Genomic DNA, 17,874 nt, shown 5'->3' on the forward strand with positions numbered 1-17,874 from the left:
GCTGCTTGCAGGAAAAGGCTGTTCCTGGCAGATAACCCTCATTATCTCCCAAGAGTGTGTTGTTTTTCTTTAAAGTTTCGGTTCAAGTCTCTTTGAGATTCAGAACAACTTTTCATGTATGTTAGTGTGCTAAGTATTTTACCACATCTTACCCTTCAAGAGGAGATGCTTGGACAGCTTTTGGTTGGACACCGCTTGCATATTGGCAGTGATGTGTGTGTCACAGTTTGGGGTGACCCTGTTATAAATATTTTGGACTGGGATGGGTAGCAAGTTGCAGCTACGACGTTGCTTAAATCTAATACTATTCACCTGATCATACATTAAAAACAGGCTTATTCTTTATTGACTTTAGATGGGAAGCAGGAGAGTTCAGTGTGAATTTTTTCAGAAAAAAGTTTTTATTCTCAACACTTTTCCTTCACCTGCAACTTCTCTTCCTTCCCCGCTCTTCCTCTGGCTGGGTAACAAACAAACCTAAACGTTTACTATATGCCGTTCCACTGGTGCCAGCAGGCTGTTGGATATTAGGGTATACTTTTGTACACTTATAGCCAACTCTTCATAACCAAAGCAAATCAAAACCTTGCACGGTAAATGCCTTCTTTTAAAAGAACTATTTGTGAAAATAGACTTATCTGAAAGAAGGGCACCTTTCACTGAGTATCCAGATGGCTACCTCCGAATTTTCATTTTTCTGAAGCACAGAAACTTGGGAAGGCAAGCTCCCTTCTATTAGTGATTCTGGTCAGACAAACCTTTTGTCACCTCTTCTATTTATTATACTAATTGCAAAATAACTCAAAATTGGTGTGCCTCAAAGTGTATATTCATTTAATTTGCACCTCCTATGCTGTAGTCTCCAAAGTCAGAAAAGCTTTTCTGAAAAGTGCCGGTCAGAATTTTGAGATAAGTAACATTACCCAAAGCCTTTAAGAAAACGGAATATTCCTCCTACATGCTTAGGTAGAACAAAAATCATTAAGGCTAAAGCAGAATTTTGTACAGACCCCAGACTGAATACAAAGAAAGAGCTAATAATCTTTGGCTTTCTCTGCAAACCACATCCAGCCCTCATCCCCAGCTATGCAGCAAAAAATGTTCCCTTCCCTTCTCCCTTCCTGCCCCACTCAGCCCCCAAATACCTCATCTCCTTTGTAGCCAGACAGACAGGGCATGCTTTGCATCATCTTCTAAAATCAAGCAAAAAGCGTCCCCTGGAAAAATCTCAAGTTTTCTACCTGCCACCCCCAAAGTTCAAAGGATCTTGCAAGGCTGGAGATGTGGCACATTGTGTCTCTGCCTCAGATTTAACCAGGCACCCCTTTACCCAGCTCTCTTGCGAGTTTTTGTCATACGTGGCCTCAATGGAGGCCTTGGACTAGACTCCTTTAGCACGGCTTGCAGGCAGCTGCCTTAATCCTGTACCAGAACACTGGTGCTTTACTGTTGCTTGAAACTAGCACTACAGCCACATAAGTGGACCTGCAAGTCCCCAAATCCTACATCTGCCTGTCCGTCCTTTCCTCCCTTTCTCCCCACTGCCAGCACGGGCTTTTTGTTTTGCAGTTACTTTGCAAACTGGACTAAAGAATTCACCCAGTTTGTTTTAATCCTGGTTGTTGCACAGGCGTTTGTGCTGGGGGGGGGCAGAAGGAGGGCTGCTGGGGCTGCATCCAGAAGCTCCGCACCAGCGCTGGGAGCGGGGGGGCTTGGCCCGTTTTGGCAGCAGTGTTGGCCCCTGTCATTCAAGTATTCATGGGACCGGCAGTGTGGAGTACAGAGTTTCCCTTCTTTGTCACTTCTCTGGGGAGATTATTAAATCAGTCTCTTGGTGTAGAAGAAAATAATGAGCTAATCCGGAGTCGAGGTGCTATTGGATTGTTTCAGACCTGGCTCATCTCTTAAGCTCCTAACTTTTCTGCATGCAGATGTTATCCAATTAGTTCGGAGGCAGAAGTAGAGTTTCTTGACTTGATTTTTTCTTTCCAGGCCAAATGCCTGGAAGCTAGGGAGGGAAATAGATGGCACTGGAATAATAACCACCTTCCTCGAGTTTGAGCAAAGCAGTTAAGACCCATCTTTTTTTCAGTGTTTTTGCAAATTCTGCCAAGCTGTACAAAAGGTGTCGGGGGAGGGGGTGTGTGTTGGGTTTTCTTCTTTATTCCTTGATATGCCCATTTTTTCTTCTCAACCACTGAACAAAGAAAGCAAGCAGAGAAGACGATGCTTTGGTTTGTAATTTTGTGATTAAAAATGTCTGTTCCTAAAATCTCTCACAACAGTCTCTTCTGATTTGTAATGATTCCTTTTTTTTTTCATTCTTTCCCCACCCTGAACTCTGCACCCAAAATGTAGTCTCAGCCTTATGAGATCAGACGACTGCTTGCTAATCGGGGTTTAGAGCAGTGTAATCCAGTTACCCTGTTTTGAGGATGATTTATTTCATTATTCCTTAATATTTTCTTAACTACTTTTCATGTAATTATGACCAGTAAAAGTAATTTGACCTAAGAAGCCATTCTGCCTTCCTGCCCTGCAGATACCTACAGCATTCTTCAGGAGAGGTGCCAGTGCAAAGATCTGCTGCTTTTGCAGCTGAGGCAGGTTTCCACGATCAATAATGCAGGGCTCCAAGTTATCTGTGTCTAGTTGTAAAGTTACTCATCCAGCAGTAATTTCACAGATGCCTCTCTCATGGAAAATTCAGCCATGTACTCAAGGGGGAATGAGAGTTTAAAGCAGTTCAGATTCGGTCTGGCTTCACTGGTGTGGACACCCGGGCACTGAAACGTGTGTCCTTCTCTGTTTCCTGTACAGTACTACTCCCAAACTGAACACCAGCAGCATTATAGCTCCTCCATCCTCTAGGAGTCTACAAACTAAACATTTTAACGTTGTCGTTTGTCTATGCTCCATGAGTTGTTCTTTCAAAGATTTCACCTCAAGGAAAAATCAGGAGTAGCTGTCATTTGAAATTTATTCCGGGTTGGCAAAATGATGGCATTTGTCACTTCTACTCTCCATCTTCTTCAAACTGGTCCTAATGTGTGTCAAACTGGATACTGCATTGAATTCTCCCTCTTTGTTCTTCTAGAGAGCACTGAGTAATTAATATAGTCTAAAAATGTAATGTGGCACAAAACCTTTTTTTTCTCTTTCTGTAGTTTTCAAACAAGGAGGCTGCCAAGAGCCTTAAGTGCATCATATTTCAAAAACATTTTGATAAAGCACAATTACTATGATACTGGGTTGACCAGTTTTTTTAGGGCTGGATCTAAAATAATTGGCACACTTGCTGTATGCTGCTGCACATTTCATGTTGTTGACCTTGTCTCCCTGAAATCTGAATCGGTGTTCTATCAGTGACAGTGATGTGTCTGAGCAGTCTGAGGGAGTCCTGCAATTATTTTAATATTTCACACAATACCGGTGGAGTTTAATAATTAGTCCTGAAGATTCAAATCCAGTTACTTCCTTCTCTAAAACAGGAAAAATGGTGGTAGTTAGGTGTTAAATGCTAGCAAAGTGAAAAAAGAAGTGTAACATAATTTGTGGTGTTCCAGTCACTGATTTTTAATTTCTCTTTCTCTCTTATTTTACAGGGCATGTTTTCAAGCCATTTTTGAGGAAATGTGGTGAATGTAAACTTTTTCTGTTTGGGGGGAATTTCTGGTAAGTTGTGCTGTCTTTATCAATTTTGGTTTTCAATGGGAATTTCAGAAAGATTGTTTTAGCTTTTTTCAGTTTTAATTTTTCTAGCTGATGGGAAATACAGAGACGCAGTTGATTAGATGTGTGTTTTTTCCTCTGGTATGGTGACTCGCAGTATGAGAAGCACTGACAGAGAACACCATGCTAGGCCTCAGGGCGAGGAATGTAGTTTCATTTGCTTGGGTGGCATCTGCTCGTTGTGTTTGTAGCTGCTATATTCTCCCGAAGACTGGGCTAAAACCTAGAACAGAAGAAACACAAAAGACTAATTTAAAAACAAGGGGAACAAAAGAGCATGCTAGTGGTATAGAAAAATCAGGAGCAAAAATCATGTAGAGGTAGCGTATACCTCCCAAAGTGGTGGGAGTGCCCAGTCACTGAAATCTTCCCATCCTTTCCCAGGATGTCTGACTGGCACACTTGCCTCATGGGATGATTTGCTTATGCCTGAGATAAGGAGGTAGTTAATGTTCTGTGTGCTATACCAGTTTTCCTATTCCTCTTTTCCATCCCACGTGACAAGCTTTACTGCTTCTCTGGATGTACTGTATGTAATACTTGCAGAGGCACCAGCTTCCTACAGATTTCTGGTCCTGCAGGGCTGTGGGAATATGGCATGTGATGTGTCTGTGCTGCTAAGCTGTGCCACTGTGAGGAGGAGGCAGAGAAGAATGGGAGGTAATTAGCGACATGCCCCAACTAGAGGGAGAAAATCCAGAGAAAACTCTTCCAACCTGAAAAAAAAGCAGCAGATCTCGGGCAGTTTGCAGGCTCATCTTGCTTTTCCCTCTAGGAAACTGTCCATGTATACAGTTCTGGCTAGTGCCAATTGACGACCATCACCCTTGGGGAAAAAAATGCCAGCAGAAGATTGTGTTCCTTCTTTCCCTTGGCCAAGCAGAGTATTGGACTTGTATTTTTTCTTCAGCCAGCATGTGCAAATTGCAGATGAAAACTGGCTTATTCTCCAATGGCAGAAGACTTCAGAGTCAGATAGCCTGCAGGGTAGAAAACTGAAAATCAAAGACTGACTCTGTGAGAACACTTGTTCTTTTCTGCCATTTAAAAAACCAGATGTTGTTACATCATACAGAAAGATCTGGATTAGCTAGCAGATGTTTAAATATAGATCACTTCGCCTTTTGAAGAATGTATACTCTTAGAGATAAGAAAAGATAACCAAGATGGTATTTTTACAAAGTTGGCCAAATGCATGAAAAGTGCTGTACAACAATACCTGATTAAACCCTACTGCAGCTCATTCTTCTAAGCATTTTTCTGTCTTCAGTTTGGCTTTTCTGACAATTGTGCATGTTGTAAGCTTGCACCTATATCCATATACTGGGAAACATGAACAATAATTATTCAACTAGACTTTAGTTGTGGGGCCAAACATAAGCCACAAACCAGAGCATGAGCTCATTAGTCCATGTGATTTTATGCTGACTTCTGTTACTACAGAAGAGGATGGGATCTATATCTGTTTTTTTTTTAGTGGTAGTAACTAAGTTTCCTTATAGGTTGGCTGATCTTTGTGTGGGGTGTGACAAAGCTATGATGCTAACAGGTCAAGGAGTAGAGTTGTAATTCAGAAATAGTGATGCCGTAAAACACCAAGGAAAAAAAAGTTTTATCAGCGGACCTGGTAGTCAAATTCCTGTGTTTTAATTTCCCTTCAAAGATAGAACAGGTCAGAACAGCCATGGTTAGCCTTAATAAAAGAGCATAGTTCAAGAGCAGCAAGAGGAAAGAGACAGAAGCAGCATGTTTCTTAGAATCATAGAATAATTTTGGTTGGAAGAAACTGCCAGATGTCATCTTGTCCAAAGCCCCCCTTGAAACAGGTCCTATTAGGTCAGGGCCTTGATTTTCAAAATTCAGCTGCCTGGAACCTCTACAGCCTCTCTGGGCACCTATTCCCATGTCTAACCACCCTCAGAGTAAAAAAGTGCTTCCTTGTTGCTTCTCGGTGTTGTTGCTCCCTGTCGATCAGTGCGGACTTTGCATCTTCTCTGCCTGTGGGAAAAGAGACTTGGAGAAGACCCCAAAATAGGGAAGCTGCTGCTTGTGGCTCCAAGAAAATGTGGTGTCACACAGACATAGTATACTTGTTAGTGGGGGAAAAAAACTGATCTGGTTCACAGAGGTTCTACTTGGATGATGTTTCTCAACCTATAGTTCATGTTCAGACTTAGAGAGAATGGCTGCTTGACTTGGTTGGATCTCAAAACGTGGGAGGTTAGCTGACAAACTGATGCTGCTGAAAGCCACCTCTTTTCCTGACTTCCTTAGAGATAGAAGCCAATGAAACTTCTCACTGCTGGATTGTCAGCGTCCTGGAATTTCTTAAAGTGAGTCTAGAGCTGGGTTTATACCACTCCGTGCTCCAGGATTTTGCCCCAGGATTTGATAATGTTTTTCTGGAGCCATTGTAGTATGTAAACGGACTGAAAATTTTGCTTGTTTTCACAGCTGTTCCTCCCCCTCTTTCCACTTCAAACTGTTTGCAGAGTCTTTTTTTGAGGTAGAATAGTCAGGAACCTTGAGTTTGTCATCTGTGAGGATCTCTGAAATATCTTTGACACCACTGTAGGTTTGCCTATGACATTCCAAATTCCCAGAGAGTTCAAAAATAATAAAAAAAAAAAAAATAAGACAAGGAAACAGTTTTGCCCAGTCTCTGTCCCTAACCCACTGAATCCAAGAAGGACTGGACATCAAGAGAATGTTTTGAATTTATCTTGACATAGCAGCTGAGCTCAGAGGCTCAGCAGTTATTTATTCGTCTTGTATCACAGTCCTAGAAAAGGTCATGCAGCCTCCAGATAAAAAATTCATAATGGATTTAGGAGCTGATTTGAGAAGTATACTTGAATGCTGGGAGGGAAGTCTTGGCTGAATTTAAAACTCCCTCAGCTAAGCTGATGGTATCTTCCTGAGCAGTGTAAGAAGAAACCTCTTTTGATGAGATTTCTGTAAAGCAGCCTTGTGGGTGTCAGAGCAGATATTTGCATGGCACTACAGGTTTGACCTTCTTGTGTTGAGCACAGTGTTTGGCAGGTGGTCATGGAACAGCCATCCCTCCACATCAAATACTTACGTGACTGCAGGGAGTCTCAGGAAGCGTGGCCGATGTAGGACAGAAAACCTTGGGGTCATCTGTGGTTTATTTTTTTCCCTAGTCAGGCTGCTCTTTGCCAGTCCAGACTCCCCTCAAAACTCCTGCCTTTTGTAAGAGTTTTTTATATTTGTAAGCATGACTTGCACTGTACAGCATGATGTTCTGTTCCTGTCCGTCTAGACCCTGTAGCTGGTTACAGCCATCGAGACCAGAGGAGGATCGAGCCGTGAAGCGAATAGAAGGGTTGCTGTATCGTAAACCTGACCTGCATCTTCCTGTGTCAGTTGTCCCACTGTGTACTCATCCTTTTCCTATAGATTTCTTCTTCCCAGGAAAGCTGTGAATGCCTCAAACACAGGCCTTGCAGCTGAATGTATACCTCAGGGGCTGGAAGTCCAGTGCTCTTTTCACTCTGAGTTTGGGCAGGGATACCTCCCCAAGTTCGGGGCTTTTTGATGTTTCAGCTGAAATCTGAGATGCTACGCTTCATCTGCATACTTCTCTGGAGATTAGAAGCAACTGCACAACTTAAACTATGGTTTCAGCTATTTCTAGTTGCTCAGATATATTGTGGCAAATTTGGATTTCAGCTGCTAAGACACTCATCTAGTATTTTGTTGTGGGTGTTTTTCCCATCAAGGACAGTAAAATTTTTCTTCTCTCTTTTTTTTAAACAAAAGCATTAGCAGGTAGTGCTTGCTTTGACTTTAAGAAATTATATAAAAACATATTTTAAGTATCTGTGCATATTAAATTTGTTTGCCTTTAGAAAGACTGTGATGCTCTGTGCATTCATGGGTGTCCGATTTCTATGATACAATTATTTACATCCTTGATGTCTACCAAAAATGCTGTTGAATTTCTCTTGGTGATTATTCACACTTGTCAGGTTTCTGACACAGAGTATTATAAAGCAACTGCGTATTATCTGTAAGGAGATTGGTATGTGTTCTCTCACTGCAAAAATAACCCACTGTAACTTTTGCTTGATATTACCGGTGTTCTGCCATGCCTGCAAGAGGCTATGCCAGAATCATTAGCTGTTCTCTGTAATTAGGGCTGACCTGGTGCATTTTCGTCCTTTTCCTAGTAGCTTTTAGTTTTCCAGAGTCATTAATTTGGGCACTGATGCACCTTATAGTGTGCTTCTGTTGAGTATCTTCATTGTCTCTTCCTATGGTATGAAGAATATCATGCATCCTTAGGAAGGAAAGTGTGTGTAAATGCTTGAGCATGTTTAAATATCTGGGGGTTTACCAAGATTTGCTATGCTATGCTTGTAATTTCTTCCATTTTTGTCTGTTTCTTTTCTTCCAGTCTAGTCTGCATGAAAGATGTGCACGTTGGTGCTGCTGGGTGTGGTAAATGTTAAAGCTGGTCTGTAAGATTTCTAAAGAATGTGGTCTGTCCCCTGCCCCTGCATGTCTCCAGTTCCAGCCAGGTCGGATTTAGTCTGCTCTCTTAAGACATGTGAGGCATTGTTATACATGTGTTCAGGGTATTAAATCAGATAACCCTACGCAGGGCAGTTATGTTCCAGTCTCCTGTGGAAGAGATCTTTGTGTCTCAGTCTCTTGTTCTTTTCCCAAGTGTTTTCCTGCATCTCATCGGTAATATATTTAATATAGCTTTTACTTTTTCTTCTTTTTTTTCCCCGTGAGGTTGAGGTGATCCAGTTGTTGGAATTGTTCTGCAAAAGAGAGCTAGTCTGTGGGCCATCCATCCGGATGTCCTTCTTGCCATAGCTGCTGGAGAAGAAATAGGAAAGGACAGTTGAGACAGCAGATGGAGTAGAGCACTACATGCAGCTATACCTCCCAGCTTTCTTAGCTTGCTTAATGGCACAGATGTTTGCAATGGATCATGACATTAGAGCAGCTTGAAGACCCATGACAGAATTCTGAAAGTGGTAAAATTTTGGGGCTTTTTTAAATCTAGATAACAATCCCTCCAAGTGCTCTGTTGAAAGAAAAGCATTAAATTTGAAAATTCAGATGTTGCTTTAGGGAGTGTTACGTCAACTTTGCTTTTTTTCTGTATGTCCATCGGTGCAGTTGATACAAAAACTCCTGTTCCATCACACTGGCATGTTCTAATACCTTCTGTTCCTCTTCCTCCCCCTCTAGAGAACTGAATTAAAATAGCTGTGTGATACACTGCAGGGGCCACTACCACACAACCCATTATGAGTTCAGATTTAGATACAGAACAGCCTTGCACCTGGTTTCACATCCAGCTCTGATCATTTAATATTGAAGTGGAAGTGCAGCTTGGAGCAGGCAGATCCCACCCAGCTGGTAGCGGGATCCTGGGGCATTGTAGGTGGGATCTCCAGGGAATGTAGTTGCTAGGAAGCGTCACCTCCTTAGTGAGCTCATGCAAGCGGAGATTTATTTTTTCAGAGGTTAGTAATTTAGTCATGTTTGGGAGTTTTCTGCAGAGATCAAAATACAAAGATTTTGCCCTGACACCTTGCAAGTTCATGGTCCAAATCACAAAACCTTTCAAGCTGTTCAAGGGATGACCAGAAGCTTTTTACATGAACAAATCACTCTGGTTTCCCATGTCTTGTTTCAGAATTAGCTTGGAAAATTTTGGCTGACATCATGCCAAAAATCCAAAACAGCAACAAAGCAAGGGGAAGAAAAAAAAAATCTCCCAGCAAACATCCAGCATGGAGAATATTGCCAAATTCGGGACTGTTTGTGCCAAGTTTATAATCAGGCAGCAACAGGGTCTTAGTAGGTAATGCTCTCAACCCGCAGCTGAGGATCCCTGCAGTGCAGGGGGTGAGGAGCGCTGCAGAGGGAGGCAGGGCTCTTACCCTGTGCCTGGTTTGCATGAGGCGCTGCGTGTAAGACACGGATCATACTTGAGATTAAAAAGAATAGCGAGTGTGACTTCTGGGCATCAGATAAGGCCATTTCTATGGATAAGGCTGCTACTAAATGAATACATATTGTAGTGATAAATACATCTAGAGTTAGAGTTAAAGGTGTGTGGATGGATGTAGATTTGCCTGACCTGAGTGTGCTGTATTTTGTAGTAAAGCCACAGCGCTGCTTTACTTCTAGAGTTTCTTTTATGAAATACAGGGGGAGGGAGGCAGTTAATGTAATTCTCACGACATTAATTCTGCCTCATCAATACTTCATGGATTTAATAGATTTTAGAGCTACAATCATTTGGGAGATTATTTTATCAGCCAAGCACAGCAGAGGCTGCTGAAACTAAATGGAGGACAGAATGCATGTGTGTGTGACATAGGATGCTGCGGTATGAAGAAGATTTAATTACTGGATTTGTTTAGGAGATTTCCCTGTGCCTTTTGTGAAACTTTATATTGGGCACTAAATACTTTGCATGTAGGCAAGTTACCGCTTCAGTAACAGTTTAGTAAGGATCTCTAGGCACAAGTATCTGTTTCCACCTCATAGCATAAGCACACTGCTCTAGTTCTTCATCTCTCATTACGTCTCCCTCTTGCTTAAATGCTCATCTGGCACGAACATAATGAAACTGCATATAAAGGAGGATGAAAAAGAGGAGAGATTTCACTGCAGATTACGAAAGCTGAATATTTTTGGACATTGAGTTATTTATATTAATCAGTTTGCTAAGCTTAAAGATAAAAGAAAGCCTGGGATGCAATCCAGAAAAACCAAGAACAGAAACTAGTGTGAAGATCATGTGTAGTGTGTGTTTTGAGAATGCCTGCAGTGCCGCACCACAATACCCCGTTTCAAAATAAAAAATAAAGATGGGCGGGTCTTGAAGGCCAGTGCTCAGTGGTGGAGGAGATTCCTGCTTGACTTGTCACTCTCCATCAGCTGAGGTGGAAAGTTCTGTCAGGGAGCACTCTGCATTATCCTGCAGCAGCCCTGCTAGCAACGGTGAACAGTATTCATGGGCTCCAAGGAGTCCCACACAGCCTGCACTGGTCTAAAGAGTCAGCTCTTCCCAAGACATGTTATCAGGGAAACCACTGATGGTGATTTGTAGAAAATATCCAGTGAGCTTAAATTTGAGAAGTTTGTGTTCACGCTGAAGGTATCACCCTGAAAACCTGAGGTAATAGAGGTTTATACAGCCTTCTAATAAATAGTGATTTGCAATTGTGACCTTATTACCTGTTCTCTGCCCACCTGTGGAAATATATCTAATATAGCGAGTCATATTGGTCCTTCTGTTTTTAAGGAAGGGAAAATAATAAAAGATTCAACTGTGTAAATGTCATTCCTGCCTAGCCCTTTTAGTATTAGAAGGCGGGAAGAAGTCTGCCATGAAATTTTCCCTCTGGCAAAAGCCTGAAAAGCCTTGAAGATTGTGTGCATCCTTGATCATGTCATACAACAGCAGTAGTGAAAAATACAAAATCTACTAGATCAGTCTGCTAGGGTTTTGAATGCTGAGTTTTGAAGTGCTGAGAATCCTGCCTTTCTAGTCTTACAAGGCGGTCTCTAATCCTGCAACAACCTTTCAGACTATTGATTTACTGACCTAAATTTTGCTTTTTTTTTTCATCAAACTTTTTATTTTAAATCAAACTGCATTTCTTACCTTGTGCAAAAATCATGATAAAAGAAGCAAGCGGCTTTACATGCAGTAGGATAAAAATAGAAATAGCATGACACTTTTTAGATGTTTTGTAAATTTATTAAAAATATGCTTAAATCTTGGATGTGGTCTGAAATATTAACTGCTTTGGTCCCTGGTTAATAAGCCTTCCCATTCATGCATTTAAGATGCTAGTTAGAAAGAAGACTGTGGAAAGAAACTTCAACCACACGCTTTGGAAACAGCATTTCAGATCACTTCTTGTCCTCTTTTGCTGCTTACCAAAAGTTACAAGTTCGTCTTTTGTTCAGTGGGAACTTATACCAGATTACAGTACAGTATGCTTAAAGCTAGTCACTGCATCGGCGCACCTGCACCCACTGCTGTGATGGGTACTGAGTCTGCTTAGCTGTAACTGGGACCGAATCATCAGTTTAGGAAAGTGCTCATTTTGCTGTGCTATTTGTTGGTTGTGCATGACGCTTAGGAGTTTTTGTCCACACACACCCCACCCCACCCGACCCACCCCTCCGCTAATTCTGCAATATTAGGCCATTAGTGTCTCTCTGCATGCCATTTACTATCAAACATAATCCCCTTTTCCCCCCATTTCTTTCCATTTACATCCTTTGATGAGAAATATTTAGGCCACTGCATGTCTTTATTCTTGTAAGACAGAGGCTGATGGAAGATCCGTTACATGAAATTCTGCTCTATCTATAAAGCAGGATATCTCCGAATACATCTGTAGCATATAGGACGCATAGAGACTGACAGCTGATAGGCGCTGTAGACTTCTCATTGTTTTCTGCCACGGTAATTATGCCAAATGTGGCAAAACACAGTGAAACAAATTTGTATATGAGTGAAGTGGCATATTTTTTGGCTGGGGAGACTATGCAACATCCACAGTCCTATTTTTAAGATATTCTTTATGACCATTTTGGTATCTGCTAAATGCCTTTGTAGGAGCCCAGTATCATTCCATTTGTTTTTTTAAATGTTTTGCTCTTGAGTTTTGCACTCTAACTGGCTGTAATTAATCAGGGAGGCTTAGGTTGAGTCTAACCACCAGCTTTCCTGCAGGTCATTAGATGTTGTTGGGGGATTAGCATGCACAGTTGTAAATGACAGTATGTGTCTTCATTTTCTTTTTTGGATTAGACGGTTTATAAACCAAGTGTTTCAGATGAGAGAGGGAGAGAGCACTATACAAAGCTGACAAAGCAGAAGGAAAGCTTGTGCTGAATTAAGGGTCTGCTTGCAGCAGCCTTTTGCTTACTCCAAGGAAGTAAGAGCATGATGAAGATGCAAGCTGCATTGCTAGCGTAAAACAGAATTCTCGCATGTTGATACTAAAGTATTCATCATTACTGTGTTAGTGCAGCATGCGCCTTCCACGTGTGTGTCATCCTCTGCGTGTGGTGTAGGTGTTATCCAGAAACAGTTATTTGGAGAAACGTGTCTGGTCATGTGTGTGGAATATGCCATTGACTATTATCAACAATAGTGAATCTTGCACTGACTGTGGCTCCTGTGTTGCCCCAAGCAGTTTTACATGGCTTATGCTAAGTAAAAGATGTAGCGGCCTTCATCTACTATCTCTTGCAGCAGTGTGCCAGAGGGCTCTTGTGTAGCATGGTACACAGAAAGCAGCCCACCCCAAAGACGTTTCAGAAGGTGGATGTTGGGCAGAGCCCTGAGAAGGGAGCTCTGTTTCCAGGCAGAGAGACTAAAACACTCGAGCTGTGCACAGCCAGGGTTCTTTAGGAAGAACTCACACTCAGGCTGGTTTTGTTACTTTGCTTTTCCCATCCAGTTTAGGTCCCCAGACTTGCATCTGCTTTTACCGTGCTTTTATGCATATGTGATTTGGGTGAATGTATGTAAGACCCAAGTTTTAAATTTTATGGGGAAAAAAACCATAGGCCTGTTACTCTGGTGTTGCAAAAGCCCTTTTACAGCACCTTTAAGTTTCTGGAAAACAAAAGAAAATCATGTTTTTCCTTTGAGGCATATATTTGAGATATCAGTGAAAGTCATGTGTATTACGGGGACTTCTATTCGCTGCATTGAATATTTCTGTTGCTTAACGTCAGAAATTTCTATTGCTGTATTAAATATTTCCTTAGTTGTACTCCTGATTAAAGAAATAAAAATTTTCCAAGCCATTACTTTTAACCACCTCTTCGTCTCTAAGAGAACTCTTCCTCAGTACTGTGAGAGGTCAGTACCATTGCAGGCCACCATCCTGTTTCAGCAGGAGCTGTGAGAGTGCTGCTGTGCAGAGAATTTTTGTGTCAAATTATTCTGCTGCTTCACTTCTGCTGTAACCAGCAATTCTCATGGTATTTTTCCCCAGAATGTTTTTTCTCTTTTTGAACCTACCATGATTGCTATCTTCTTTTTCTTTTGGATCTCTTATGTCTGAGAGAAATTCCAGGAGCTTTATGGTGTAGCTTTAGGCTCCTTTGTGTTGGAGATGCTTCTACTTGTCACCCAGACAAGAACTTTCCTCATTATGTAAAATAATAAGAGGAAAAAAAGGAGAAAAAACCATCAAAAACATAGCAAACCCTTTTCAGTTCCATGGTGGAGGAGGAAGACACCCTAGGCACAGCTGGCAATTAGTTGTATGGTTTCTTCAAGTTGATAACCAGCTCTGGTAGAAATCTGTTCTTTGATGGACAGTTCTCTAATGATATTGGACAGGGAGAGCAGCAAATTTAATCTGCTTTGCAAGTCAGGGTTGGTTGAAACACTGGAAAACTGTGGAGGTCTGAGAGAAATCCCCTTGGAGCTTGCTTTGTCTGCTCGCTACTTGCCCTTTCTTGTATTTAACCGGTTTGAGTCCAGGTCATCTGCCCTAGGCTCATCTTGTCAGTGGAGTGGGGGAGTGTGAAGGGAGCTTTTTTTTTCTTTTTTCTTTCTTTTCTTTTTTAAACCCAGAACATATGAGCAAAATGGCAGGCGGTATGCAAGTTGAAATCATGGCAGTCCTCGCGAAGTGTCAAAGTAGCTGTTGGCAATGGTGCCATCAAAAAAATCTGTTCTTGGTCAGTTTGGGGAGATATAAACTAGCAAGTCACTCACTAAAGGTACTTCTGTGGTTATTCAGCAGGTAATGCTGAATTTGCTGGGTTAACAATCTAGACTGTAGCTTAACATGTCCAGCAATCTCCAGTTAAACTTTCTGTAATTTACAGAAGTAATTCCTTCTGATGTTGCATGCCATTTTCCTACAAGGGTCTGGAAAAATCTAAGCCATCCCAATCCATTTGTTAAATTTTATAGATGTTGCTCATCTTATAATTAAACAAAAGCTTGAAAAATACAGTTCTTCAATGGAGCCTAGTTAAATCTTTTGCAAAGGCTGTTAAAGTGTCAGGTACAGTTTGCAATTAGCAGAGACTGACACTGCAGATTATTTAAATCTGTATGACATCATCAGTGGATAATTTACAAACCCACTTATGTATATGTATTCAGTAACTAGTAGAAGGCTTATGTATGTGAGAAATCGTACTTTTGTGCACTGTAAGTCATCTCACCTGTGTTTTGTTTGTTCTGGGTGGAAGACAGTGTCTGACTGTGACTGGAAGCCTCTCCAGGGATCTCATCCTCGAATTGCCGCCGCTGTGATTTACAGGAACAGCCTCATGAAGCTTCTTGATCCTTTTGGAGCTTCCTGTTTCTTTGTTGGTCCTTCCAGGTCTAACAGAATTTTAGCTACTTCTTAGCAATTAGATTAGACACAGGCAATTTCCTTGTAAAATTGCCTGAGCAGGTCCTTCGGTAAATTATAATAACCTTGTTGTGGCTTAGGGGCTTTTGCCAGGATAATTAAACTGGACTTCAGCACCACAAATAGGTACGCAGTTAAACACCACAGATCTGCTCAGGTGCTTGGTTAAGTTTCTATATACATAGTCTCTGTCATGGCCATATGTGTCTTCTATTTATGGCTTCTGCTGCAATCTACGCATTGTTCGCTCTGGAAAATCATGTTTTAAGTACATTGAATGATAAAGCACTTGCGTCTCTTACTCCACAAATGTGCCAGCATTAGGTGGATTCATGTTGGTTTGTTCCATGTCTTTCTTGGGTGTTTATTTTAAAATAATAGCCCTGACTGTATTTATTTTAAAATAATATTATTTTTAAATGATACCTCTGAATTTTCTGGGATTTTAAGACAGAGGAAAGAGAACACTTAAAGATTCACAGAAATCAAGAATCACCTTTGTGAGGGTCTTTCCAAATAAGCCTGAGAACTGTACAAAGCTGACGATTACTTTTTCACGCAGGGTCCATATTGATTTTGCACTGCCTGACACATCCTGCTAGGTCTTTGTGCAAAAGAAACCATGCTGAGCTCCTGCCCCTTCCCCTGACAACCCCATTGCTTTCCGGCTGCCTGTGTCTGCTGCCCCTGCAGCTATCCCCATAAACACAAATGCACCTTTCAACATCATTTCTCGAGCTTTTTCCTCTTCATTTCGGAAAGCACAGAGAAAGCAGAGTGTCCCTGTCCCCACATAGACATACCCTTACATTTCCAACCAATAGTCTCATTGCTAAAAAAATACCCATGGGTAATTAGTACTGTGTATGTAGTTAATCAATTTAAAATTAAATGCCACTGGCTCTGGTTAAAGGTCGTACTGGGTTTTGTTATGGCTTTGAAAAAAAATATCTGTTTAGTGAAAGCTGTCTCTGAAAAGGGATATTGGTTCTTTGTGTGCTGCCAGTGACAAAAGGGAAGCCAGGGGTGCAGTTTTCACAAAGGGTACTGTAAATTTTATTGTCAGGTTTTCACCGAGATCGTGGGGTTTCCATGTTGATTTTCAGAAAGCAGCCCTTCAGAGCAAGGAGGCGGGTGTATCTTCTTATGCACAGCAAAAGGAGCTGATGTGTCGCTGGTCTTGTGGGTGAGATAGGAACCTCATCTCTGGCTTCCTAGTCTATCATCCTCATCATTAGACGATTCTGCCTCCTAGGCAGACAGATTACTTCATGTTTTCATTCATTAATGATTTATCAGACAGCTCCTCCCCTAAAGGCTCATCTCCTCTGTTACACTCGCAGCCCACACGCAACCAGCAACATGTAGCTGCCAGCTGGCACTCGGCGTTGGGAGTGCAGGCTGCTAGCCCCTTCCACGTCTCCTGCTGCCCCTTCCCCCCCAGCTGCTCCGCTCACCTGCCCGCTCCTCTGTGTCTTAGATGGCACCAAAGCTGTCAGATCTCCATGTGTCCTGTTCTCCTATCCCATCTCTCCAATCCAATTGCTTAATGTGCTTTTACTAACTCTATTTTTTTTAAAAAGAGAGAGAGAGATGAGGTGACCCCACTTGTAATGTGGCAGCGCTTGTGTTTTTGTCGTGGAAGCAGTGGCCTCTCAAAGCATAACACATTTTGGTGTGAGGGTATGCTCGGTGGTGAATTAAATTTTAGTTCCAAGTAGAATTAGTAGAGGAGAGGGACTGCTGGGGAGAAAATAAGTGAGCTGTGTCTATGAGCAGGAAGGTGTGGGTTGGCTTCAATTTCAGGTTTTGCTATCAGGTGCTTGGCACAACAGCTCTTTTGAAATCCTTCTCCAGTTGTCTGTGTGAGAGAGTGATTTTTATCACATTGCTAAAGATTAGCTCTATTCTTGTTCTCTGTTCTGCTCCCAGAAATCAGGCATGCTCTGAGGTCTGGGAAAGGGAGTCCAAATCAAATCTCACGATGAAAGGGGAAACGTCCAGAACTGTTTACCACTCTCCATCTTGTCCACTGCAGGCAGGTGGTGGCCGAGAACAACAGGGGAACAAGGGCTGCAGTACAGGAGGAAAAAAGTATGAGCTAGGAGAAAAGGAGTAAATTAAACTCTCTTGAGTCATTTATACGTGAATGTATAACTCTTGAGTGGCTAGTCTACTCTTGGCAAGTGGTGACTGATAACTAACGTTCTCTTTTCCCTCTCCCATACCTTCCCAGTGTCTATGGAAAGGACACGTGACAGGAATAATAAATCTCATTATTTTAACAGGCTACAATGGAAATTATGGATTAGAAGTGCTGTGGATGCCTCAGTAGAGACAAACTGACTGTTCCTAGGATGCTTAAAAGATATTTGCAATCACATTGTTTTTGAGAACTTCCTGAATTGTTCAGGCCCCTCCTACATACCCCTTTGGCACAACACTTGTAAGTGAACCAGCATTAAAGGCATCAGGGTCCGATCCAGCAGCCTCATTGCACTTGCTGCTTGAAGACAGCCAGAACCTAACACTGAGCAGGCTCAGGCTTTGGGGGAAGTCTGGATGACCAGATTATCTTTACCCTGGGTCTCTGAGCTGGAGCTTTGCACTGCTGTTTTAAGGAGAGCTAGAAGGAGGGCTCACATAATGGTGTCACTGTTGTGTTGTATGCCGCAAGACTAATCAATGTGCACGCCTTGGCTTTGGAGGGGAGAGAGGTGGCTGAGAACAACAGTAG

General features: G+C 41.9%; 1 protein-coding gene and 1 long non-coding RNA gene across 4 annotated transcripts in view; one reads left to right on the forward strand and one right to left on the reverse strand.

Moving 5' to 3' along the window:
- LOC121090075 overlaps positions 1–3,632 on the reverse strand; it is a 61,310-nt gene extending 57,678 nt beyond the window's left edge. Inside the window, exon 1 of the long non-coding RNA XR_005828456.1 lies at positions 3,604–3,632. This is a non-coding gene — a long non-coding RNA (uncharacterized LOC121090075). The remainder of the gene's footprint in view (positions 1–3,603) is intronic.
- FYN (FYN proto-oncogene, Src family tyrosine kinase) overlaps positions 3,603–17,874 on the forward strand; it is an 83,268-nt gene continuing 68,996 nt past the window's right edge. For all 3 annotated transcript variants that reach the window (XM_040598071.1, XM_040598068.1, XM_040598070.1), the window contains exon 1: positions 3,603–3,675. The gene's annotated coding sequence lies outside the window, so the exon portion shown is untranslated. The remainder of the gene's footprint in view (positions 3,676–17,874) is intronic.

Source organism: Falco naumanni, chromosome 6 (genome assembly GCF_017639655.2).
Source record: "Falco naumanni isolate bFalNau1 chromosome 6, bFalNau1.pat, whole genome shotgun sequence".
NCBI classification, from domain to species: Eukaryota; Metazoa; Chordata; class Aves; order Falconiformes; family Falconidae; genus Falco; species Falco naumanni.